Source organism: Ochotona curzoniae, unplaced genomic scaffold, assembly GCF_017591425.1.
Source record: "Ochotona curzoniae isolate NIBS_2020 unplaced genomic scaffold, NIBS_Ocur_1.0 contig_1274, whole genome shotgun sequence".
Classification (NCBI taxonomy): Eukaryota; Metazoa; Chordata; class Mammalia; order Lagomorpha; family Ochotonidae; genus Ochotona; species Ochotona curzoniae.
Window position 1 is genome coordinate 30,985,214 of NW_024465023.1, and position 26,993 is coordinate 31,012,206.

General features: G+C 37.0%; 1 protein-coding gene across 7 annotated transcripts in view; it reads right to left on the minus strand.

Annotated features, from left to right (window-relative positions):
* The window catches only part of EDA (ectodysplasin A), a 360,959-nt gene that overhangs the window by 83,268 nt on the left and 250,698 nt on the right, over positions 1-26,993 (minus strand). The gene's annotated exons all lie outside the window — the stretch shown is intronic.

A 26,993-nucleotide genomic window follows, 5' to 3' on the forward strand; every position in this document is an offset into this window, starting at 1 on the left:
GAGGCACAGAGAGAAAGATCTTCTACTGATTCACTTCTCAAGTGGTTGTAACAGCCAGAGCTGCACCAATCCAAAGTCAGGAGCCAGGAGCCTCTTCCAGGTGTCCCACACAGGTGCAGGGTCCCAAGGCTTTGAGCTGTCCTCAACTGCTTTCCCAGTCCACAAGCAGGGAGCTGGAAGGGAAGTGGAGCAGCCGGGACATGAGCCGGCACACATATGGGATCCCAGTGCATGCAAACTGAGGATTTAGCCACTAGGCTACTGTTCTGGGCCCGTTAATGATCTTATATAAAAACACAGTATATTTCCTGTATGAATGGTTTAGCTTAGCAATACATTTGTAGCAGTAAATCACAATCTTTCAGTATAAATGCATCATTGTGGTGAAGTTATGTGCTTGGGGGTAAAACAGTAGACGAGTAGTAGGATTAAGAGTGAGTCTAATCCTGACTCTATCACTTACTAGATGTGTAACCTTGGACTTGTCACTTAAGTTTTAACTTTCTCATCTGAAAACAGAGATAATTATGCTTTATTGATAAATCCACTGTAGGGTTACACAATGTCCAGAATGTAATATACATTCAATAAATGTTAACTTATTACTGTTACAATTAACTTTTAAAATGGACTGGTTAGACAGTTTGGAGCATTTTAAAAAAGAAGCATAAATGCATCTGCATGTCATTCTATGACTTCATAAAAATTAATTTAAATCCTCATGTCTGTTTATTTTCTTATTAATAAGAAAACACAGGGCCCGGCGGCGTGGCCTGGTGGCTAAAGTCCTAGCCTTGAACGTGCCGGGATCCCATATGGGCACCGGTTCTAATCCTGGCGGCCCCACTTCCCATCCAGCTCCCTGCTTGTGGCCTGGGAAAGCAGTCGAGGACGGCCCAAAGCCTTGGGACCCTGCACTGGCGTGGGAGACCTGGAAGAAGCTCCTGGCTCCTGGCTTCAGATTGGCTCAGCTCTGGCCATTGCAGCCACTTGGGGAGTGAATCATTGGATGGAAGCTCTTCCTCTCTGTCTCTCCTCCTCTCTGTATATCTGACTTTCCAATAAATAAATAAATCTTAAAAAAAAAAACATGTAGGTTGTAACCAAGAAAGCCCTGAGATTTAACATAAGTGATATTTAAAGCCCTTGATTTATTGTTCATATGAAATGATTGTATCCAATAGTTTCAGGATCAGTGTCTACAACTTTTCAATAGGGTTGCATTTCAAAACAAATTTAGGTTGAATGATATGAAAATGCTATTTTTATATGCAAAATGTTTGACTATGAGCAATTTCGTATTGCTCAACTGCCACTTGATTAGAATGTAAGATGTGTTAACAAAATGAATCTGGCCAGGTTTCCTTATAAGCACACAGAAAGTTAACCTAATGGTAATAAATATAAGCTAATGTACTAGTAACAATACCAAACCAAAGTACTATTTTTATAGTAAAATCTCAACCCATTTGCAATTCTACAAGTCATTTCTGGTTAGAAGAGTTTTCTTAATAATTTTGAGTGCCAAAAATTATTTTGCTATTTTGAATGCAACATGTATACCATCATTTGGGGGCTTAGTAAACATGTAGAGGACCACTGACAGTAAATGATACCAGTCTACTATGATTCTGGGATTTTATTTTATTGTTCTAACCATTACAGAATGATTCATGCTTTGCTAGAGGAGTTTAAGTTTCTGTGGGAGCAGCAGGAGAAGAACTTAATCCAGACAGGGAGTAGACAAGGATTCTTAGAGAGAGTGAATCCTGAAACACAGTAAGGGTTTAGTGCTAAATAGGAAATGGAAAATGAATTACAGGAAAAGGGAGCAGTAGGTTTAAAGGTTTAAAGGAAAGAGAGAGAAGAGCAGTTTGGGAACTGTACATAGCTTAGAATAAGTTGCAGGAGGCGAGGAGGAATGGCGAACCGTGAGCCAAAGAGGTGTTAAAGCATTTAAAATTGATCCTGCGGCAGAAGATGCTCCAAAGGATTATTTCTCTTACAAAAGTTCTGGAATAGAATACATTTTGAGGTGAAAATTGCATACAAGAAAATACATCACCTTAAAGCATACAGTTAAATAAAACAAAGAAAAAAATTAAAGCATACAGTTCAGAGAGATTTAACAAATGCACATATCTTTGCAATCAGTGCCCAAATAAGAACATTTCCATCACTCCAGAATTTTTCTATGTGCCCAATCCAGTCATTCCCCAGAGCCTCCTACCCCGACGAAACAATCTTGGTTTCTATTACCAAAACTTATTTCTTCCCATTTTAAACTAGAATCATGATTTTCATTCAATGTGATGTCTGTGAGATCTAACCATGTTATTGCACGTATAAGTAGTTCGCCACATGTTAGTACTAAGTAGGATCTCCTTAAATGGTTCTATCACAGAGTTAAAATACACTCTCACTTGTTGATGATTATTTGGGTCATTTTCAGATTGATATAAAAATTCATGTACGTGGGCCTGGAGCGATAGTGTAGTGGTTAAGGTCCTCGCCTTGCACGTGCCGGGATCCCATACGGGCGCTGGTTCTAATCCCATACAGGCCCCACTTCCCATCCAGCTCCCTGCCTGTGGCCTGGGAAAGCAGTTGAGGACGGCCCAAAGCTTTGGGACCCTGCACCCATGTGGGAGACCTGGAAAAAGCTCCTGGCTTCTGGCTTCAGATTGGCTCAGCTCCAGCCATTGCGGCCGCTTTGGGAGTGAACCATTGGACAGAAGATCTTCCTTTCTGTGTCTCCTCTTCTCTGTGTATCTGACTTTGCAATAAAAATAAATAAATCCTAAATTCATGTACATATCGTTGTATGTACATACATTTTCATTTATTCATGGATAAACAACTAGGGATGGAATTGCTTGGTTATATGGTATATAATTGTCCAAAGAAAGTGGCAGACTGTTTTTCAGTGTGACTGTAACATTTCTATGCTCACCAGCAAAATTTGAGAGTCTCAGTGCACATCAATACTTGGTATTTTCACTATTTTTAAAAGGTTTATTTATTTTTATTGAAAAGGCAGATATACAGAGAGGAGGATCTTTATCTGCTGATTCACTCCCCAAGTCGGCTGCCACAGCTGGATCTGAGCCGACCTGACGCCAGGAGCCTGGTGTTTCTTTTGGGTCCCCCATGTGTGCAAGGTTCCATGGATTTGGGCCATCTTCGACTGCTTTCCCAAGCCATAAGCAGAGAGTTGGATGGGAAGTGGGTGGCTGGGATACGAACCAGCACCGATATAGGATCCTGGCATGTGAAAAGTGAGGACTTTAGCCAATAGGCTATGGCGCCGTGCCCTATTGTCACTATTTTAAATGTTATCTATTCTAGTGGACGTGAATTACTGAGTTATTACGGGTTTTTTTAGAGTTCTTTTTCTTTTTTTTTAGAAAAATGAAATATTTGAAAGGCAGAATTAGAGAGAGAGGGAGGGAGAGACAGAGAGAAAGAGAGAGAGAGAGCAAGAGTGAGAGAGACACCCTCTATCCATCCTCCAAATGACCATAATGGTTGGGGCTGGTCCAGGATGAATCCAGGAGCCAGGATATTCCTCCAGATCTCCCACATGGATGCAGAGACCCAAGGACTTGGGTCATTCTACAATGCCCTCCGAGGCATATTAGCAAGCAGCTAGACTGCAAGGAGAACAGCCAGGACTCAAACCAGTGCCACATGGGAAGTTGGCATCACAGGCAGTGGTTTAACTCACTCTGCCACAATGCTAACCCCCCCCTTTTTTTAAGTTCTTAAATTGCTTTTTAATATCATCTACCTTATAATGATACATTTTCTAGTTTCTTAAAATTTGCTGCTTATAATCTGCTATACCTACTTGATATCTGGTTAAGCTAATTAGATTCACACCAAAACTAGCAGTAGTGTGATTTGAATGACTTTTCTAATAAGTAAGTTTAGAGGCTTTTTTTTTTTTTTTTTTTGCTTTGCTTGATTCCTGGATGTGGCTAGCACAGGTGAATTTGTCATAGAAACACATTGTGTTGGCTAGATTATGACAGTGTTAGTTCTAGGAAAAAGCTATTCTGAAATGTAAAGGGAGAACCATCCTATCATCAACAATTACTACTCCAGAATTTCCTCATTTTCTTTCTGCTCCCTAATGAGTTCAGGTCCTATGAGAGTTCTAGCTGAGACCTGTGTTTCTTGTATCTGGGTGGGGGCAGCAGAGAGGTAATCAAGTATTAATTATTCCAAAGGGTCTGATGGGAGCCTGTGAGAAGAGCAAGGCTGGTGGAGAAACAAACTTCTGTAAAACGCAGAAATAACTCCAACTTCGACGGGTAGCAAGAGCAGTTCACAGTCCCTCAAGAGAGGCTGCTGTTGCATGTGGGACATTTGCAAGTTACATGTTCAATAGAGGGGGATTGTTTGTATATGAAAATGCTTTGAACATAGTTTTATTTTCTCCATAAAACCACAAGAAAACAACACAAAACACTGCTTAAGATGAAAGAGATTCCCTATTCACTGTGCCCACATTTGAGTCTCAATTAGAGATAGCAGGGAAAAATGTCCTCTACATAAATCAGTGGTTGCTCATACAAAAAGTCTGGAATTCTAGCTTGACTTTTGCATTCATTATTATGGCCTCCAGAGGCACGTTGTGGAATATGAACAAAACAGCCTTCTCTTTCAGAATATTGCTTTCCTATTGCACAAGAAAGGAGGCATCAGGAATGTTGGCCACGACCAGGCATTGTGCTCAAGGGGAAAAAAAAATCTAATTCTTTACACTTTATTAAGTGATTACACCCTCGTTTCCTATGGTAAAATTACATGGTAAACAGCACCTGCAGATTACAGGGATCTCAGCTGGAAACAATTTGTTAACAGTGAGACATGAGGGATATATCCATTATTGCTAGTGGCTCTCTAGATACTGCTACAAATATATTATTCTAGTACTTAAACCCACAAAATTATTAGGCGCTTTTTCTTTTACTATGACATAGGATGAATTTAATTCATTTTCTATTTCATGGATAACATATTTGATTGTTACTAGGTGATTCATAGGAAATGACTCATAAGCCTGTTAAGGGAAGGGGCCACACCTTACTCATTTTTAAATACCTTGTGTCTAGCCCTAGTTCTGGACACACAGTAGGCCCTAATAAATAGCTGTTCTGTTGAAAGAATGATTAGATTGCCTCAGTCTATTTGTGCTACTATAACAAAGTATCCGAGACTGGGTAATTCAGAAACAACATTTGTTTTTCACAGTTTTGGGGCCCAGGAAGTCCAAATAAAGGTGATTTAGTTGTCCATTGAGGGTTAAAAGAGACATTTTATTTTTATTGAAAAGGCAGATTTACAGACAGAAAGATCTTCTGCCTGCTGATTCACTCCTCAAATGGCCACAATAGCTGGAGCTGAGCCAAGCTGAAGCCAGGAGCTAGGAACCTCCTCCAGGTTTCCCACATGGGTGCAGGGTCCCAAGGCTTTGGGCCATCCTCTACTACTTTCTCTGGTGCACAAGCAGGGAGCTGGATGGGAAGTGGAGCAGTTGGGATACGAACTGGCACCCATATGGGATCCTGGCACATGCAAGGTGAGGGTTATAGCCACTGAGCCATGACACTGGGCCCTGTTAATCATCTCTTACAGGTCTTATCTTTTAGTGCCATCATACTGGGAAAACCAGGAGACAGTCTGGTGATCCATAGCATAACATGGGTACCAACCTATTCCTCAAAGCCAGCATTTAATTTTACCTTACTACACTAATTCATTGAGATTAATTATGAAGAGGCAGATCTACAGGAACTAAATCAAAAGCATGGTAAGAATGAGGCATCCCATAGGTGAGTGTTTTGAAACTTTGGTATAGTAGACATGAATATTAAAATGAAGAAATACAGGCCTTTCATTTCTTTAAAGTTAGGTTGAAGAGACTTGAGGTAGGGCCCTAGAATCTGACTTTCCAACTAAGGAATTCTGACACTGGTAGTATTTGAATCACACTTTGAGAAACTGTTGTGTTACTCATTTTTCAACCAGTTCACTATCTGTTTACTGAAATGGCTAAGTTCTTTTTTACCTTGTAAGATAAGGCCCTTGCATAGCTAGTGTGTTTCACTATTTCCTCTGCCATCTGTTTGCAGAAATTGATACTTCATCTCTCTCAATAAGAGGCAGGTGTACACCAGGCTTTCTAAAATCAAAAAGTAACCTATTTTTCTTCAAAAATAAGGGTTTTTCTTTCAGTGTTCTTAAATAATAATAATATATCCTTTTTTTGCACCAACTACTACTATCACCATTGTTATCACTATCAACATTCATCCGCATTCAGCTGGAACCAGATCTTAAGATAAAACCATTTATGTTCTAAAACATTCAACAATTCTCTAAGTGATTCCACCATAGAAAGACATGAACATCCAAAACCAATGAAAGAAGTATGGTTCCCAAAACCAGCTTGATGGACATGTAGATTACCAAAAAAAAGGTGACTATAAGTGGACTGAATACACTCTTAACTTTACGCCTTAATGTAAGGTTTCTTAACATGTTCTGATTTTTTTTTTAAATGTATCTATAAAGGGCCATTCAGAGTATTGTGTTCCCTGCTGAACAAAACCTGAATACATATTCTATTGGGGCACTCAAGGAGACACTATCTTTTACATATGCAAACAAACAAAATGCAGATAATATGGTTTCTTTGTATCGCAAGGATAACACTACATAACAGGAGATAGTAAGGTTTCAAAAGGAGAGTGATGACAAGCAAAGCACAGTATGTACTGGTTGTGAACAGTGTGTGCTAGCTCCTGGGAGTGAGCAAACAAAAACATTCAACATTGATCATAGCATCCCATGGGAGCTGCCAGCAGCAGGCTGAGGGTGGAGATGGCAGCAATGAGCTCAAATGCCAAATGAAATCGGCACTTAGGACATCTCCACTCCTAGTGCCAGGAATTGCTATCCCCTGTTGTAGATATGTTGGAAGAAGACTGAAGTTATAGTAAGGCTAAACATGGAAGTTTCATCACATATAAAGCTCAAAGCAAGCAATGAGTCCCGTTTCTTAGGTATTTTGACTTAAAAGTTATTGTACTATCTAACAACTTAAGTTACTGCAAAATAGAAAGCAAAACAATAAAGAACAATAGCTCTGGGGCGATTACTATAAATGTGGTATCAGTTAGGAAATTGTACTACAGACCAGCTCAATCTCTGATTTTCTTACCTCCTAACATTTAACAAATAATGCCACATATAATTTAACATTCTTAATATTATTTTTCTTACCTAGCTAGATAGTAGACTTTTAAAAGATAGGTATATTTGTAGATCCAGAGCTGGTATAAACATGTATTCTGATCAGGATGAAATCTGTTCAAGATACACGTTACAGGGAAATATCAGTCATTAGAAACACACAATTACTAAGGTAAAGGGTGATAAATGGACCCTTCCTCAAACTTCATGTCTCCTAGGCTAAGTTTTATTTAAAACATCCAGAACAGATATGGAAAAATAACAGCTTACTGAATTGGTTTTCATCAGTGGATATTACAAGCTGTGTCCAGCTTTTGTATGACTTTGAAACTCATACCACCACAGATGTCACATCTACCTTACTAAACTGTTTTATCATTAGAGTCAGAGTCATGCTTAATATAAAATGGCAAGAGAAGACCACCACTACTGAGATTCTAGAAATCAGCTGGTAATATCAACATTACAGCAATATTTATTGTTGACATCTGTAAAGATGCAAAGACAGAAAGATACTCAAGCATCTTGAGTATGGTGATCTTTATGGCATAAACCACAAGTAGGGATGGCATAAGAAATACTCTAAAGGACACACTAAAGCATAGCTTCAAATAGCATGACATAGCTGTGGGCTGCTGGGGAAAAAACAGCAGCACAGACCAACTTGGAATGCAACAGTATGGAATTTAGAAACTTTTTAAGCAAAGGCTTGAACTGACCACAAGTTGAACACAGAAATACGAAACAGTGACAGGCTCTACAAATAGCAGCTGTAGCCACAAATACCAATGCAGCTTCTATGCATGTCTTATAAAAAGGACTTCTGGTTCAAGATTCAGTCTTTGCTCCCCTTAGGTGTAGATGAAACCAGTAATAGCATCTTTGAATGGGAGCAAGGGTAACAATATATACTGGATGTAAGTGCTTTCCCCTGGGAGTATCTGCTTATTCAATTTGTAAATGATAAAATTTCTAAAGTGAAAAAGGCACTTTGGCACATAAGGAAAAACACATAACTTCCACTTGTAGTACCCGGAAATCATTAAAGGCTATCATTTGGGAATAGAGTCAGCTTATAAATGAGATGAACTCTGAATTCAGAAACACTAGCTCAAATAGAGCCTCTTAATTATGAAGTCTTAAATGCCTCTTCATTTTATAATGATGATGCACTTAATTTTTACAAAGCTAGACTAAGGCAAGTTAAAGTAGCGCTACGATTAAAAAGAGATTGCCTCTACAATCTACTTAATTTAAATAATAATTTTTCCCTTGTTCAAAATTTCAGTATCAATAGCATGCTATGAAATCCATTTTGTCCACATGGAGACTTAATGTGCCACATAACATACCCTAATTGAACAAAATATTCAAGATCAAGTATGGTAGCAAGATGTAAGTGTGGTAGCTAGTGAAAAGAGCTGTAATCGGACATAAGAGAATAATAGGACACAGGTAAGAAATAAATTAGGAAACATGATTCTCAATTCTTTGAGGGCATAATGTTCTAAGAACTGTACAGAAATTAACAAGTGGGAAGAATGTTACGGAAAGATGAGTCATATTTGTTTATGCTGATTTTGAAATATGTTGTAGAATACAGTCCAACTGTTATCAACAGGGTTCAAATGATGAAGGAAAGTTCAGAAACAATGGTCCAAATCAATCCACAGGATTGGGTGGATAAACAAGAATATGAATTTGGATGTCAGGCCATGGGATAATTAATTCAAGACTGACAGGAATATGAGTATAGAAATTGAAACTCAGGGGATGGGTGACCTGATGTAGTGGGTTAAGATGCTGCTTGGGGTCCTGGTGTGATAGCCTAGTGGCTAAACTCCTCGCCTTACATGTGCTGGGATCCCATATGGGCACCAGTTCTAATCCCAACAAACCTGCTCATGGCTTGGGAAAGCAGTTGAGGACAGCCCAAGGCCTTGGGGACCCTGCACCCTCGTGGGTGACCTGGAAGGGGCTCCTGGATCCTGGTTTCAGATTGGTTCAGCTCCTGTTATTGCGGCTGCATGGGGAGTGAATTAACGGACAGAAGAACTTCCCCTCTGTCTCTCCTCCTCTCTGTATATCTGACTTCCCAATATAAAAAATTACACACAAAAAAATCTTTGTTTAAGATGCTGCTTGGGATACAGCCATTGTTGGAGTGCCTGATTTGAATCTGGGTTACTCCACACTGCCCATTCAGCTTTATATTAATGCACTATGGGGGTCATCAAATCACAACCTAAGTACTTGTGTTCCTGCCACCCACATGAAGACCTGGAGGGAGTTTGTGGCTCCAGGCTCAGCCTGGCTTTCCCCTGTCTGTTGTGGCCCACTGGGGAGTGAAATACAGGATGGAAGATTTCTGGTTTGTAAAATAAATGAGTAAATATCTTTTTAAAAAGAAAGTAAATCTTGATTTCTTTTTTTTATTGTTAATAACATCGTATTATGTGATACAGTTTTATAGGAAAGTAAATCTTAAAAAGTGATATATAATCTGGAAGGGAAAATCAGGCAACACAGTATGTAGGTATACAAGAAAAGTAAGATATTAGTGTATTAGGATATGGGCAAATTAATCAGCAGTGATATAATTATCACAGATTCAGTCCATAATAAATGAACAAATCTAAGGATTGAGAAAAAACATAAAGGGCTGGGGACAAAAGTACAGAGCTTTAAACACTGTAAAACTAGAATCACCAGGGGGCATAAAAGGACTGGCAAGAAAATTTCAAGCCCAGGAAGAACATTTCACTATGAGATTACACAAATCCGCAGTTGAGATGCTGTCCTCAGTTAACTTGGCTTTTAGTGCTCTTATGACCAACTGTGTTCAGTGCCTCCCTTGTGGTAAATACAAAATAATGGTTATTTGACATAATGGCAGACCAGTACTGTTTCGGGAGCTGCATAACTGAGAGAAAATGTTTTTCCAATACAGCTATTGATTAGGATCCAACACTTTAGAGTGTTTCTATGGAAATGTTATTTTTCTCAGTGGAAAATTCCTAACTTTTGCCTATGACTTTGACAGCGAATAAAGAAAGCCTACGTTGAATGTCGCTTGTGAATCTTTTCTACAGTATCTTGACAGAGCTTCCCATATTTCATTGGAATTTCCATACATATAGAAAATAATGTTTACTAGATTCCATTTCTTACATATTCCATTGTTTGATTGTCAGTTTTAGGGGCTAAGGCCACCTTTTCATGTAACAGTGGAGAATTAGATTTCAGGGCTATTCACTCATCTCTTTCACAGAGCTTTAACCCCAGAGAAACCTTGAATTTCTATTAATGGATAGATAATGAAAGTTTGTCCACTTCATATTTAATTGCAACTAGTTACAAGTAATTTTCAGAGAGTTGACACACATTAGTATATGGACAACCAGATTAAGGTTGTTGATCAATTAACTACTTTTAGTTCTTTTCTTATGATCCTACTAAAATGACATTAAATAAATAAAGGTATAATTAATAATAAAAAGAATTACCAGAAAAGGGATGTCAAAATATTTGTGAAAGGCGGAAGGTGGATTGGATACTGATTGATATAAATGGGCAGAGAAAATGCTTACAGTCTTAGGAGAATGATGGTCTGCTCTTCAGGACCATAGAGAAGCTGGAAAATTGAGAGACAGTGAAGTATAAAAAATTAACTGAAAATCTGAGTATTGAATAATAATTTCCCTTCTCTTTCTAAATTCTTAGTATTTAAGCAATTATTGCTAAGACACAATGAAAACCAAACAAAAGGAAACAAAAAGTACTTTTCTAAAGAGATTGAATAAATTGTCTAAGAGGAATTTAAATAGCTACTGTGGGAACTAATGCCCTAGAAAAAAGGTCCTTAAGTTCTGGAATTGAGAGATCCCCAGCAAAATGGTTCCAGGTACATGCACAAGCCTATTGATCAGCAGGTCTCACCTTTGGGGTAAGTAGTCATTTTTCTCATCTCCTAGAAACATGATGAAACTTTGGAATACTAGTGACAAAGGGAAGTTCTCAAAAAAGGAAAAGCTTTAATAATTAAAAGAACCAGAATTGGAATGCATTGATCACATAGTTAGTCACACTGACAGAATAATGGAAAAATGCCTTTAAAAGTCTGAGGGGCAATTAGTTTATAATTTTGTTCTAATCAACTATTAACCATTTTCAGATTGCAAAGGCCCAAGTTTCACCTCTCACATTCCTTCCTTACAAAGTTACTCAAGGGTGTCTTCCAGCAGAATAAGGCAGTAAAGAAAGAGATGCTTGTATTTCTGAAAAAGTGGACCTAAATCCACAGACTAATAAATTTGAGTCCAAAGATGACGGCTGCACAGCAGGCATATGGAGCATTCAGTCTGAATGGACAAAAGGAAGGGGAAGAAACTCAAGAGAAAATAGAGGAGGGGATCACAATTTTGTCTATATTTAATTAACTGTATAATTAAGATAAGGAAACATATAACTGAATAATTCTAGATATTGAGTTAATGCAAGGAAAACTATACACGCCATTAAAATACTCAAAAAAGTTACAAAAAATTAAGGAATGCGTAGCACAATACCTGGAAGACATAACATTTTAAATAGTTGATCATAGTATAAGCACTGTGTATTGATTTTCAACTTTCAGAAATAAGCAACTTAAGAAAACACAAGAGATCCATAATTAGAACAAAAACATAAATGTTATTCTTCTTGGTGATGCAAAAAGTAAAAGGATACATAATAAGAATGGTGGGTAGGAGGTGTGAGAGATCAAGGGAAGCACGCGGAACCTATGATCTCTTTTTACAGAGCTGAGATAATACAGATTAATTTATGGAGCAGGAAAATGGAGATCTAATTATATTCCTCAAACAAACAGAGGAATTCATCACAATAACTCCATTTCAATGAAAGGTAGTATAAGTGAGGTATGGTCTCATTTATCACATTACAAAGTTAATACTGTCTAAAGTAGATAAACAAAAAAATAGCAGGGTACACAGAACAAAACTGGTTCATAGAATTAAAGGTAATAATCTCAGAGTATTAGGACTAGGAGGGTTGGAATATTGAAATATTTCTTATAATACAAGTTTTTGTGTATATATCTATATTTTAAAAACCATGTGCATGTGTAACTTTATATGATATAAACATATGGGATTTCACAACTAGCAAGTAAGCCTTAACCAGAAATCTTTTGCTACTATCAAACTCAAATGAGTCTGTGGGAAACTTCACTAGAAACTAGATACTGGGGCCCGGTGGCGTGGCCTAGCAGCTAAAGTCCTCGCCTTGAACGCCCCAGGATCCCATATGGGCGCCGGTTCTAATCCCGGCAGCTCCACTTCCCATCCAGCTCCCTGCTTGTGGCCTGGGAAAGCAGTCAAGGACGGCCCAAAGCTTTGGGACCCTGCACTTGTGTGGGAGACCCGGAAGAGGCTCCTGGATCCTGGCTTCGGACCGGCATAGCATCAGCCGTTGTGCTCACTTGGGGAGTGAATCAGCAGACAGATCTTCCTCTCTGTCTCTCCTCCTCTCTGTATATCTGACTTTCCAATAAATAAATAAATCTTAAAAAAAAAAAAAAAGAAAGAAACTAGATGCTGGCAAGCATCCATCTAAGCATTGTTCTTGTCTCTATTATCTAACCAGCCTCCTTCCTTCAACATCTGCCTCAAAACATAGGCCTTGGTTTCACAGCCACTGAAGCAGTACAAGAAATGGATGCAGTAATATAAACAGCTTCATTTTCAGCTACAGAGACTATCTTTAAGGCTTTGCATACATACAATAATATTAGTATATTTAGGCATTGAACTTGTTTTGACATGTATTTACATACATGATGACTCATCAAAGGGTTCATGGAAAATGAACCTAAAATATGTCAAAAACTTGAAAATTCATGCATAGTCTTTCATAATATGAGCTTTATAAAGATCCTCCCCATCAGCACAATCAAAAAAAGAAAAAAGGACAAAGATTTCCATTGTCACCAAACGTTTCTCATACCCCTCTGTAATCTCTTCTGTTCACCCAGAAACCATTCCCAGTCAACTGATGTAACTTCTGTCATTATTGATGGATCTTCATTCTCTAGAATTTTATATAAACATATGTGTACTCTTTTCGCTTAGCTTCTTTTAGTCAGCATAATTATTTTGAGATTTTTGAGATGCCTCCATATTATCAACATGTCAATAGTTTATTCCACTCTATTAATAAGTAGAATTTTGTTGTGTGAGGGTAAAGGAGTTTATTCAGTCACCTGTTGACAGACATAATTAGCTATTTTCATTTTTAAGTTACTACAAATAAAATGGTTAGGGATATTGGCATACAAATCTCTGAACATACGTTTTCATTTCTCTTATGAAGTACCTAGAAGTAGAACTGTTCATGTTTTAAGAAATGACTCAACTGTTTTCTCAAGTGTACATACCATTTTATATTCCCATCAACAGTATATGAGATTTTCAATTTCTCACATTCTAATCAAAACGTCAAATGGTCAGCCTTGTTCAGTTTAGGTACTACAATAGGTTTGAAGTGATCTCACACTATGGCTTTTATCTGTATTTGTCTAGTGACCAATGATACTGAGCATCTTTATGTATATGTCCTTTGGTCAAGTGTTCATTCAAGTATTTTGCTCATTTTAGAACACTGTTTGTTCTTATTTTATTTTTTAAAGATCTATTTATTTACTTGAAAAGCAAAGTTGTGGGGATTGGAGAGAGAGAGAGAGATCTTCTTTCTGCTGGTTCACACCCCAATTGGCTGTAACAGTTGCAGCTGGGTTGGTCTGAAGCCAGGGGCCAGAAGCTTCTTCTGGATCTCCAACTTGGATGCATGGGTCCAAGTATTTGGACCATTCTCTACTGTTTCTCCAGGCACAGTAATAGGAGTTGAATTGGAAGTAGAGCAGTTGGAACTTGAAATAGCACCAACATGGGATGCAGCACACGGTAGCTTTACTTACTATGCCACAAAACTTACCTTTTTTTATTTTATTTTAAAAAATTCTATACAGAGAATAACTTTCATGTATTTAATATTTACAATTTAACTATCATTATGACGCTTCTTTCCCTATGTCCTCGTTCCTTCCATCCCTTTTCTTCTTTTATTTTTTGTGGTGACATTTTTAATTTACTTTATAATCACAAGTTTAATCGAATTCAACAAGTAGAAAGACCATTGTTCAGCACAAGTGTAGACAAGGGCTATAAATACTAAGCATATTTCAAGAAGCCAATCACTCACACATTTTGCACTCTATGTATTAGCTGCCACAAATCAAAGAAAACATGTTTGTCTTTTTTGGTGTTGCCCATTTCATTAAGTGTTATGGTCTTCAATTATTTTTGTTATTAAAGACAGGATTTCATTTTTTTAATGGCTGAGTAGTATTCCATAGTATATATATTCTGCATTCTCTTTATCCAGTCATCTCTTGATGGACATCTTGATTCCATATCTTAGATATTGAGTTCAGCTGCTATAAATATGGAGGTAACTCCATTCCCAGGAGTGGGATGGCTGGGTCATATTGTAGATCAATTTTCAGATTTTTGATGAATTTCCATATTGTCTTCCTCAGCAGTTGTACTCGTATACCTTCCCACTGATAATGTATTGGATACCTTTGTTTATTCCACATCCTTGGGAACATTTATTATTTTTATAATTTTGGATAGAATGATTTTCTAACTTGGGTGAGAACTGTCATGATTTTATTTGTATTTCCCTTATGGAGGTGGTCCTTATTGAGTTTCTAATGATTCATTGCCTTTTATCAAATACATGATTTGAAGTATTTTCTTCTAATCCGTGCCTTGTCTTTAGACTTTTACTATGGTGTCTTATGAGGAATAGAGTTCTTGACTTGGATGACATTCAATTGTAAAATTTTTCTTTTACGGATCATACTTTTGTCACTAGTACTGTATGCAAAAAAAAGTTTACCTGATAGTTTTACAGTTTATAAGTAGGTTTATGGTATATTTCAAGCTAATTTTTGTATATAGTGGTGAGGTATTAATGAAGGTTTTAACAAAATCTATATCCTGAGACTGGGGTTGTGTTGCAGCAAGTTAAGCAGGATCCAAGTACTTGGACTCCAATCTGGCACATGGGAGACTTGGTTGGATTTCCTGGCTCCTGGCTTTGGCCTGGGCTGATTCCAACTGTTGTGGCCATTTGGGGAATGAACTAGGGGGTAGGAGAGCTCTACTTCTCCTTTTCTCTACCTTTTGAACAAATAAAATAAATCTTAAGAAACAACACAATAAGAACTATCCAAATAAAATAAATCTTAAGAAACAACACAATAAGAACTATCCAAATAAAATAAATCTTAAGAAACAGCACAATAAGAACTATCCAAATATTTCAGACCATGCTTTCTCCATTGAATTGTTCTTTACTTCTGTCAAAGGTCAATTGACCATGCGACAGGGTACTTTAACAAATTATTGAAAAAAAATGCAAATATAAATAAATTTGTTTTTGTGCAAAAATAATTCCATGCATAGTTTTTCCATAATATGCATTGTCATAATTTTTGAAGACACAGAAGGCATAAGAATGTGTCTCTGTGTGTGTGTGCATGTGTGTGTGCTGGTGGTGGTGTTGGTGGAGTGTGGTTTGTGTGTGTGTGTGTGTGTATTTACCCAAAATGAGGTGTTCCCTTTAATCCTAAGTAGAAACTATACTCCAAGAAACTGCATCCTGGGTCTTCAGAGACCACTTCAAGTCCATGAAGCATAGCTCTGTGTGAAGGAATGGAGGGTCACTGATGAAGAATTAGCAACAGTACAACTGTCTAACCTCAGAATCACGTCAATCAGTCACCACGCATGCAATTAGAAATACTCTGGCTTCAAAGCTTATATGTTTGCCTAAGGACCTAAATTATCATTTGCTCACTCTCTGATTACCCCACCTCCATTATGAGCCAAGTTCCACCATGTACTGCCAAAAAACAGCAAGAATGCTTTTAATAGCGTTAAACAAGTTTTCAAATTTCTCTGGCAAAAGTCAGCTGTATAGTATCTTGATGGGGTCTTGAATCAACATTGAGCTGTGACCATGCAAAACCAAGTTCTGAGAAATAGTGATGTTAGTACTGAAATCATTGGGCACTTGCTAGTCAATTTTCCTTTCAAGCTGTACTAACGGTAACTGCTGAAATAATTATCAGAGACTTAATCTCTTATCAGCTGGTACCTAGTTGTGTGGAATGTGCTGCCATATCCTGCCTGAGAATGGATTAGAAATATTTGGTATTTTTCTTGCCAATAGAGGTCAAATTCTGTTACATCAAATACCTTTAATACACACTGGAAACTTTTGCAGAATGAATGCAGTTCTAATTTATTTCTAGTAATATTCAATACAGTAGAATTTAAGGCAGCTAAAGGATTTCACTCACAAAGGAGTTTCTTGTTTTTAAAGGATATTAGGCTATCAAAACTTCTTCATGTATTTCTTTTTTCTTAAAGATTTATTTATTTTTATTATAAAGTCAGATATACAGAGGAGAAGAGACAGAAAGGATGATCTTCCATCCGATAACTCACTCCTCAAGTGATCACAACGGCCAGTGCTGTGCAGATCTGAGGCCAGGAGCTTCCTCCAGGTCTCCCACGCAAGTGCAGGATCCCAAGAATTTGGGCCATCCTCGACTGCTTTCCCAGGTTACAAGCAGGGAGCTGGATGGGAAGCTTGGTTGCCGGGATTAGAACCAACGCTCATATGGGATCCTGGCGCGTTCAAGGTGAAGACTTCAGCTGCTAGGCCACTATGCAGGGCCTATGCATTTCTAATTAAGTGTTTTTCAACTGCTTAACATTTTTAAAGGATTATTTATTTTTACTGGAAAGAAGATTGGAATTATGGAAAGAAGGCGAGACAGAGGCAAAGATTTTGTGTCCACTGGTTCACTTCCCAAACGACTGCAACAGCCAGAGCTGAGCACATCTGAACCCAGGACCCAGGAACTTTTTCCTGGTCTCCTACGTGGGTGCAGGGTTCTAAGGCTTTTTGTCATCCTCTACTTTTTTTCCAGGCCACAGGCAAGGAGCTGAACGGGAAGTAGAGCAGCTGGGACATGAACTAGCACCCATATGGGATCTTGGCATTTGCTAGGTGAGGATTTAGTCAGTGAGCCATAGTGCCAGGCCCCCAATTATTTAACATTTCAACCCATAAGATAGATGTGAAATACTTCATACAGTCCTCCTTCTGGATGGCAACCTATTTCCCATTTTACAGCTATCTACCATGTGTCTGCACCAGCCACAGAAATTTTATTGATTTTTACTTTTTGTAGTTAGTATGAAAACATCAGTTTCTTCTTTAGTTTTCAAAAAGAATAAAAAAAATATGATAAGCACTTTTCATTCTAAATATGAATGTCTCAGTGTCTATATGTGTTCCAGTCACAGACAGCTATTACCAATTTTCACGTCTACTCTTCCCTAGATACTTAGCACTCCATCCAAATAAATTTACTCAAAGAATTCTAAAATCACCCACCCATGGCAACACAGAAAAAAAATATATGCATTTCCACAACCCTTCAAACATTTGTTCACTGTTGAAAAGCAAAAGTAAAGTGCAGTAGGGACCCATATATAGGTTAGAAATGGCCCTTGTCCTCTGCATAGTTTATCATGATGACTCTTAAGTAGAATCAAGAATCAGAATTACTTGAAGAATCATTTCTAAATTGACATGGGCAGTGTTGATATCACCAGCTTGAAATGACATTCAAACTGGCTTCTAAAGGTGTGGTAATTTGCTAGAGATGGAACCAAAGTGACATACTAGGCAGAGGGAACAGTATATATAATAGTATTAAAGCATGCCATTTATTTCTAGGTTTTCTTATCTGGGATTGGTATTGTGGTGCAGGGGATTAATCCGTTGTCTGCAATGTCAGCATCCCATATGAGTGCTGGTTTGAGTCCTGGCTTCTACACTTCTAATCCATCTCCTTGGTAATGCTCTTGGGACAGTAATAGAAGATGGTCCAAGTACTTGGACTCTGACTCATGGCAGACCCAGCTTCTGGCTTCAAAGTTGTTCAGGCCTGGTCTTTATGGCCATTGGGTGAGTGAAACAGTGGATGGAAGATTTCTTGATCTCCCCTGTGATTCTGTCTTTCAAATAAATAAACCTGTACATTTTTTCTCACTTATAAAATGGAAATGAGAATTACTTCATAAGTTAATGGTGAGAATAAATGCAAAAGGGTACGAAAGTGCCTCATGTATTGTTCTTCACCAACACTTCAAATAACATTGGTTTAGCTAAATATCTTTTCATAAGCTAGTGTGAGCTTGAAGGAAAGGCATATGCAATGGATAATATTCTATTAAGATTGACAGGTGTAAAAGAAGTTTATAGCTTACAGGAATCAGAGAAATGTGACAGCACTGAATACACCAAGAGAATTAAGATCTAAGGTGGTGTTAAGAGGTGGTTAACATCAGACACAGCTAACAGTTTTGGAGGAAATTACATATCTGCTGGTCACATTGTTATAGGAAAGGAACTAGTCACTCCGGTGATTGGATTCTAAAGGATAGAATGGCATGTGTGTGTGTGTGTGTGTGTGTGTGTGTGTGTGCGCGCGTGCGCATGTGAATGGCTTTGGGTGTGAGTTTAGTGAGGTTTAGTGATAGTAGTATGAGGAAGAATAAAGCAAAGTCCAGGATACATTCAGAAAAACAATTATTACAAAGGCATCTTGCTTCCAATTTCTGTATAACTATCACATAGGACTGATTCTCTGCCACTAATGACAGCATTCACCATAGCTGATACTGCTTTTGCCTCTTTTGTAGCTAATAATACAAAAGTACAAAATCCACACATTTATAAAAGGTGGCAGTCTGAACCCTAAACACTTTTTTTCCCCATGTAGAGTCAAAAACCTAACAAGTATATTTGCTCCTCCAATTCCCGTATAGAAGGAATTAGGCAAACTAAACTATGGCTTAAAATATTAACACCTTGTAATGAATAAAAAATGAGTAAGGTTGTCCTCAGTGAAATATAATGAAGAGAAGGAGATAGCACTACCCATGCCTTAGTAAGAGTAAAATAAAAAACAAAAACTTGACAACTTTTGGCAAGGATGCATAACAACACAGATCTTTATTCACTGACGAAAAGTGCAAAGCTAAGTCACTTTGGAAGACAGGAAGTTGTTCACAACACTAAACATACTGCTACTCAATGATCTAATATTTACATTCATGGGTATTTACCCAACTTATCTGAAAATTATAACCACACAAAAGCTTGAAGCTTTATTCATAATCACAAAGAAGTAGAAGCAACCAATAGTCCTCTAATACGTGAATGGGTAAACAAAGTGCAGTAATCAGAAAATAAAGAACTACCAAGTCACACCAAGACAGACAAATCAAAATATGTGCTATTATAAGAAAAATGCCAGTTGGAAATGTGATATACTGCATTGCTCTATTTATGTAGCATTCTGAGATGCAAGTCTGTATGGATGGTAAACAGATGAGCAGTGTTGCCAGAGATTTGAGAATGATTTTTTGGGTGGTGAAATTACATGTTACCGTAATGGTGGATATGTGATACCATGCATTTTTCAAAACATATAGAACTTTATAGCTCAAACAGTGAGTCTTAATTAATGTGAAATTTAAAAAAATAATTTAAGAAGTTGTCAAGGATTTCAGGATGGAATTCAGAATTTGACACAAGTGTACTTTTGGAGAAAAATGCAACATAGATAAGCATGTATTTTATTTGATAAAACTGTCCACATAGAGGTCTGAATTAATAATTCTGAAACCACTATACATGTGTACTAGAACTGAATTCTCAAGTAAATGGATGGTGAATAGCAATAGTGGGTGATGTGTAAGCAGGGGAGACGACAAAATGATCCATATGGCAATGTATTAGAATTGGAGACACTGGTATTACCTCATGTTTAGCTAACTACAAGATATAATTAAGATACAAATGGCTATATATAGAAATGCATATGTTTATATATAGTCACCCATTTGATAAAATACACTCATATATTTTCTTTGTCAGCTAAGAAGACATATTAGTAATGATGATTTGTGGCAAACAGTATACGAACAATCAGATTTTATTTTTAGTACTTTTTAAAATCATAGACAGAACCAGGGATCCCTGTAAAATTGGTTGATTATATGAAATAAACATATGAATCTGTAGTCCTGTAAGATGTTACAACTTAAGACATGTTCAATAAAAGCTCACATGAATGGGGGGGGGGTGCATCAAAGGGGCATAGGAGTCAACTGAAAGACTTCTCAATGTACAAAGTTGGTACAATTTGAACAGCAAAGTAAAATAGTACTAGATTATAACCTGATTATAAAATAAATATACATGTGCCCATATTCCCATAGATTATTAAATAAATGGACAGATGAGTGAGAATAGATAAATGGAATTGTGCAGAATTGCAATTAATTTTTTATAAATACTTTACTCTTATGGAGGTTGAGTATACTATGCATGTTGATTTCTATGCAAAGACTGCAATATAATAAAAGGGAACATAGAATGCATACAAGAGAGAAACATAAGAAGTAGTACTCTGGCCATGTGACTAAGGTTAACAGTGATAGTGTAAATCATATTGATAGTATCTATAAGTACATTTGATATGATGTCTTAGAACCATCTTAACCCTGTGGTCTTATTTCCAAAAGCTCATAAACCCATAAACATAAGATAAATCTCCCTTGAGGGCCATTCTACAAAATATCTGATAAGAACTTCTTAAAACTGGTGAATGTTATCAAAGTCAAGACGAATCTGAAAAATCACTACAGTCAAAAGAAAATAGAGGAGATCTGCTAGTTAAATGTATTGTATGACATCCTGTTTGGGACCTTGTAACAGAAGAAGGACATGAGGCAAAAATTAAATAAATGTGAATAACGTGAATTTGAGTGAATACTGCCATATTATAGTATCAGTATTTATTTGATGTGACAAACAGCACAGTAATGTAAAAGCAGACACTGGGTATAGGGTATATGGTAACTCCATACCATCTCTGAAATTTTTCTGTACATCTAAAACTAAGGTTAAAATACAGTTTGCTTAAAGTAATATTTTAAAGTGATTTAATGTATTTTTATCTGAAAAAAAAAAAGTTGACAAGGTAGTATATGACCCAACATAAGAGTGGAGATTGTCAAAGCAAAAATAAAGGAAAGCAAAATAGGCACAAAACAACAACAACAAAAATTCCTAACACAAATTTTCAGAATGGGATCACCCTATAAAGATTTCCAACACAAAGGAAAAGAAGGAGAGAAGTATGCATACAAAAGCTGCTTTCACTGCAGTGACATGCAAAATCTTATCTGGCAAGGTTAAACAGCAATGCTCTGGAATGTCATGATAGCACAATAGGAATTAGCCAAATAACTTAGCCTGCAGTCACCCACAGACTAATTTGTTTTCTGAAGAACCACATTCCAAAGTTTACACAAATCATGAAGCCTACAAAGATTTATTTTTACTGTCTTTTCCCCATTCCAATAATGCTAACATTGAACATGAAATACAATTGAAACGAATCATATTGGAGATTCCAAACACTGTGATTTCTGATTTGTTCCTAATTGTAAGCAGAATTTAAGATTTTTTCTCACCTTCAAATTTGATCTCCTTTTCAGGTGCTTCACAATTAACTTCACACTAAACCCAAAAAGAAGGGACCTTGTTTGTCTCCATTAGAATTAACCTTGAACAACTCACCAGCACCAATAAAGGCAAAACTAAGTAGACTCATTTACTAGGCTAGACTTGAACTATATTATAATAATGCAAAAGGCAGAACCGTTGGAGATGGTGGGGGGGGGGAGCTCAATGGCATCAAATGACTATTTTACACTACATACTTGTTAATATGGATGAGACTAAGATTATAACTATCTGCCAGTACCTCCTGGAGAAACAAGTTGGCAGTCTTATGGTTCTGAGTTTCCCTGAAATATTTATTCTGTTATTCCTTTGGGTAATTATAGCTTATTAGCCCTAGTTATATTCTCATGTTGCACAGTAAATTATTCTCCTCTCTCCTTGGTGTTTACACCTTTTAGACAGTTGTGTCCCCACCCTCTTCCCCCTTAGTCATCACTTAGCTAAATGGTATAGACAAAATTCTTTTAATCTTTGCTCATAAATCAATTCCTCTGGCCTCTTAATCATTTTTGTTACTCTTCTCTGAACTCCCTCCAATTAATCTATATCTTTTCAGTTAATGAGTGTGAAGAAGCTGAATAGCCCAGGTGTGATCCTAGTTATGTGCAGTGTCTATGTGTTCATAAACGCACTGAAGGGTCTTTTGAAGGGGGAAATATGATAAACATAAAATGATTTTTCTGCCCAATTTTGTAGCTCTCACTAGTTAATTGCCGGTGAGCTATGCATTTTCATCATCAATGGTCATTTTTGTACTTTGAGTTCTTGCTAGACTATAAAATTCAGTTACTTCCTGCTGTTAACCAATCCCAAATATTTCTGGTATCTGTCAAAAATAAGTGTATTTATATTGAGTCCAAATAATTGCTTTCAAAAGAACCTTATGGTTAATTCTTCCAGAGAGTTTTCCAAGCTAATCTATTTGTACAGATTCCACCAAAGTCTCCTTCCTTCACAGGAGAAGCGAAGATAGAGTTTAGAAATGGTTTTGACAAAACTGAAAGGAAATTAACTCACTTGACTGCTAAAGGAGTGAAGGTTCTCTTTGTAGGGAAAAGGCAATACATTTCTTAGAAAACTGTCACTTCACAGTAAGACAGATTATTTCAGAATAACGATTTCTTTGCAGAGGGTTCAAGTTACCATCACTTTCAATAAGCATTCAACTTCTTTTAGCAGACAAGGATGGATTAGTCTACTGTTGATGTGGGGAAATAATTCAGTTTGGGGATAACACATCTCCATGACTATTTACAAACATTAATTTCCTTCCATTTCCTCCCTGACTGCATTTCTTTGCTTTGTTCCATGCAATTACACACATGAAAAGGTATACAGTTAGTTAACAGATGGCTACTAAGCATCTATATTGTATAGAACTTTGTAAATTGCCAGACATTAAGGAATAAGATATGTATGAGAAAGGAACTTCAAAATGTGTTTCATGTTTACATAGGGGTTTCTGATCATTTAGCAGTAAAACATGAAGTATTTGAAGAGATAAGACTAACCTAAACATGTCATATTAAAAATACTATTATTTAAAATTGAAAGCCTAACGTGGCAAGGGAATTAAAAATAAAGGGGCAATTATCATAAGATGAAATTAATGTGAGATAACTTGATGGATAAGATAAAAGGTAAAATTAGTCAATTTTCCCCCTCAGGTACACAGTTTCTGATGAAGAAATGTGTTTAAACAGTAGATAAAGAAAGGTTTGAGGATGATTTATGGCTATTATTTTCCATGGCATTCTACACAAAGAACTGGGTCCTACAAGCTTAAAGTAATTCTGAAATATTCTTAGTTTTGAGTTCAAATGCTTTAATCCACATGTACTCTAATATGCAAATGGAAACATAATCCAGCAAGAAAGGCAGCATAATTTTTCTATGTATAAATCATGCCTCGATCTATCTGTAAGAATTCTTTGATGGAATAAAGATGTGGACAATGGGGAACTAATGGCTGCAATTTATTTTGGTTTTCAAGAAGTTTTCTTCCAATGTCACATACTCAAGTTTGACTTAAAAATGAGTTAATGCAGAAGTGTGGGAACATGATAATAATTTTACGCATAGTAAATAAGGACACTGCTCTAAATCAAAAAGTCCAAATGATGAGCATTCCCAACACCTGTGTTGAGAGTGATGCCTGTGTGTACTGAGGCCAGAACCTAGCTGCTTTCACACAACACTCCTCAATCTTTTCAATGAAACAATTCATAAAAGCAGAAGAGACTAATGCTACTGACATCTGGATGTAGATATTAAAGTGAAAACATTTCTTCAATTTAAAAGAGTCATATAACCTTTGTATCCTATTCTGTAAAAAAAAAAAAATGTTTTTAAGAGAGAGAAGAAAATAAGAAGAAAATAAGAGAGAAAAAGGAAGTTCCTGGCTGATGGTTTACTCTTCAAATGCATTTAAAGACCAAAGCTAGCTTGGATCTGAAGTTGGGAGCCAGGAATGCAATCCAAGTATTCCACATGGGTGGGTAAGTACCCAGATACTTGAGCTATGATCTGCTGATTTCCAGGTTTCAAACTGGCAGGAAGCTGGAATTAGGAAAGATAGCTGGAAACTGAAGTCAAGTACTACAATATGGGACATTGATATCTGAACCACTAGGCTAAATATGTCTGCAGCTATAATAACCATGTTCTATTCATTAAAAAAGAAAAGATTCTTTGAATCACTTGCCATTGAAATATATGCAAAAGGAAATTGGATTATGATTATTTTGTGATCTCTGCAGTCCCTGACTTCCTTATATAATTTATAATTCTTGTACCAGTATCTGAAACAGTTATTATTTCCATTTTGTACATGTGCAACTTGGGTTCCAGGAAGAATATCAAAATTTAGTGTATTGGAATTCACTTATGTACTTATGGTATCACACATCACTCCTGAGACTGAACAATGAACTAACTGGAAAAGAAGATGTAGATTATCTTGATCAATTACTTCATTTTACTTGTGACAAAACTGAGGCCAAGAGAATAAGAGTGATAGAGGAAACACATAACTTAACAAAAGAACTGGGATCAGATTCTTTCTTCACCTAGAGCATCTTCTGTAACCTCATCCTCTCCACTCTTAAAGATGGGCTGGCTGCTTCTGTTGTGAGATCTTACAGCATTCTGCATCTCCCGTGTCCACACTTACCTTTCATTCCAGTGTTGCCTGGTTATTTGTCTGATCTCTCCATTAACTAAAGAGAAAAAAAAAATCTAGAACAGACTGTCTCTTTTGCTCATTATTACAATTTCATCACCTAACAAAGTGACTAGTGCAGAGTAACTACTCTGCAAATAGTTTTTGCACACGTGTACTTGCACACGCTGGGATCCTATAAGTGGACTGGTTCTTTTTCTGTTGTTGTTGCAGACAGAAGTTTCTTTGTGAAGGGACCAGGTGAGCAGGAAAGGGAGAGGGAAGGCAAAAGCACCTCTGGAGAGAAAGACGGGCACTGGTTCGAATCCCTGCTTCTCCACTTTCCATCCAGCTTCTCTGCCTGTGGCCTGGGAAAGCAGCAGAGGATGGCCCAAAGCCTTGAGACCCTGCAACTATCTGGAGACTTGGAAGAAGCTTTTAAAAAATTCATTATACTATTCAACTTTCCCTACTATTTTTGTGAGTAACCTGGAAAAATGTGGGCTCAAAATTGCAGATGACACATAAACATGTTACAACAACAGGAGCACAAAAAGAAATGCATAATGAGATTTATAAAAGAGTAAAAAAAGGTAAAATGACTTGTGAGCATGGATAAGGTAATGTACTTCAGAAGGAAATAATTTGTCTTATGTAACATTACAGTTCCCAAGATTCTACTTTCTAATACAAAAATGATATCTCAGAGTCCCATGGATTATTCCATGAAGACATTGCTGGGGTACCATTCAGAAAGGCCATTGGGGAAGAAAGAGGCAAAGGACAAGTTTCTTAAGCAATGGAACCCACCAGAGAAAAACATTGGTCCTATAAAAAGATAAACTTGAAGCTGCAAAATGATACTATGTGAGTAAAGATAACAAATGCAGAACTCATCCATCTGGAAGAAAAATGCCTAAAGAAGGCCATTTCTGATATTTAAAAATAGCATAAAGAGATGTTCTGGATTTGGAGCTAGAAAACCTATACCTTACTTGTACATCTATTACTTTCCAACCATGCTACCACTGGGAAAAGTGATTTAGCATTTCTGAGCCACAGTGTTTTCTTCTAAAGTGTGTGAGTAGACACGTGGCAGGATGCTTCAGCTTCTGGTCATGGCTGAGTAAGCACTGTTTACATCAACTGTTTTGCAAAGGCCAACTATATACTCTAGACAAAACAGACAAAAGAGAAAAAAGCCACTTGAAGGCACTGAAGAATAAACAACAGCAGCTAGATGGAAAACATGGAGGAGAGTTGACATTTAAAAGAAGAGAAATTGGGTGCATTTTTCATTTTAAAAGTGGCGTTTAGCACATTATGGGACGTCAAGAACTCAGATAGATATCTGTGTTCTCATTGGCTTGAAGAACCAGAGGATACAATGGTGACCAAAGTCATTGAAAAATGGTGAGGAAATCACAGCAAGGAGGGAGCCTGACAGGAACCACAATTCTTTTCTATAAATTCTGCCTGAACCCATCTGATCCTTGAATCATGTATGTACAGGGGCAGATAACAAGTAGCCTACTTAAAAATGAAAGCACTCAACTAAGTTTTGTATTGCCTCCAACCTTAGGAAAGGGTTTACAATTTCAGTTTAGTAAAGTTAAACATTTGCTTTAAAAACAATATTTTTCAGAGAAACATAATAAGAATCCAGAATGTTTATAAAATCTTTTTTTATAGTGTTCAGTATATAATCCAAAGTACTTATTTTCACATTTTTTATAGTATGTAGCCTACAATCTAGTATAGCTTTTTTTTTTTCTATATTCAACAAAACCTGGAATCTGTCATCCATTATCAAGGAAAAAGAATC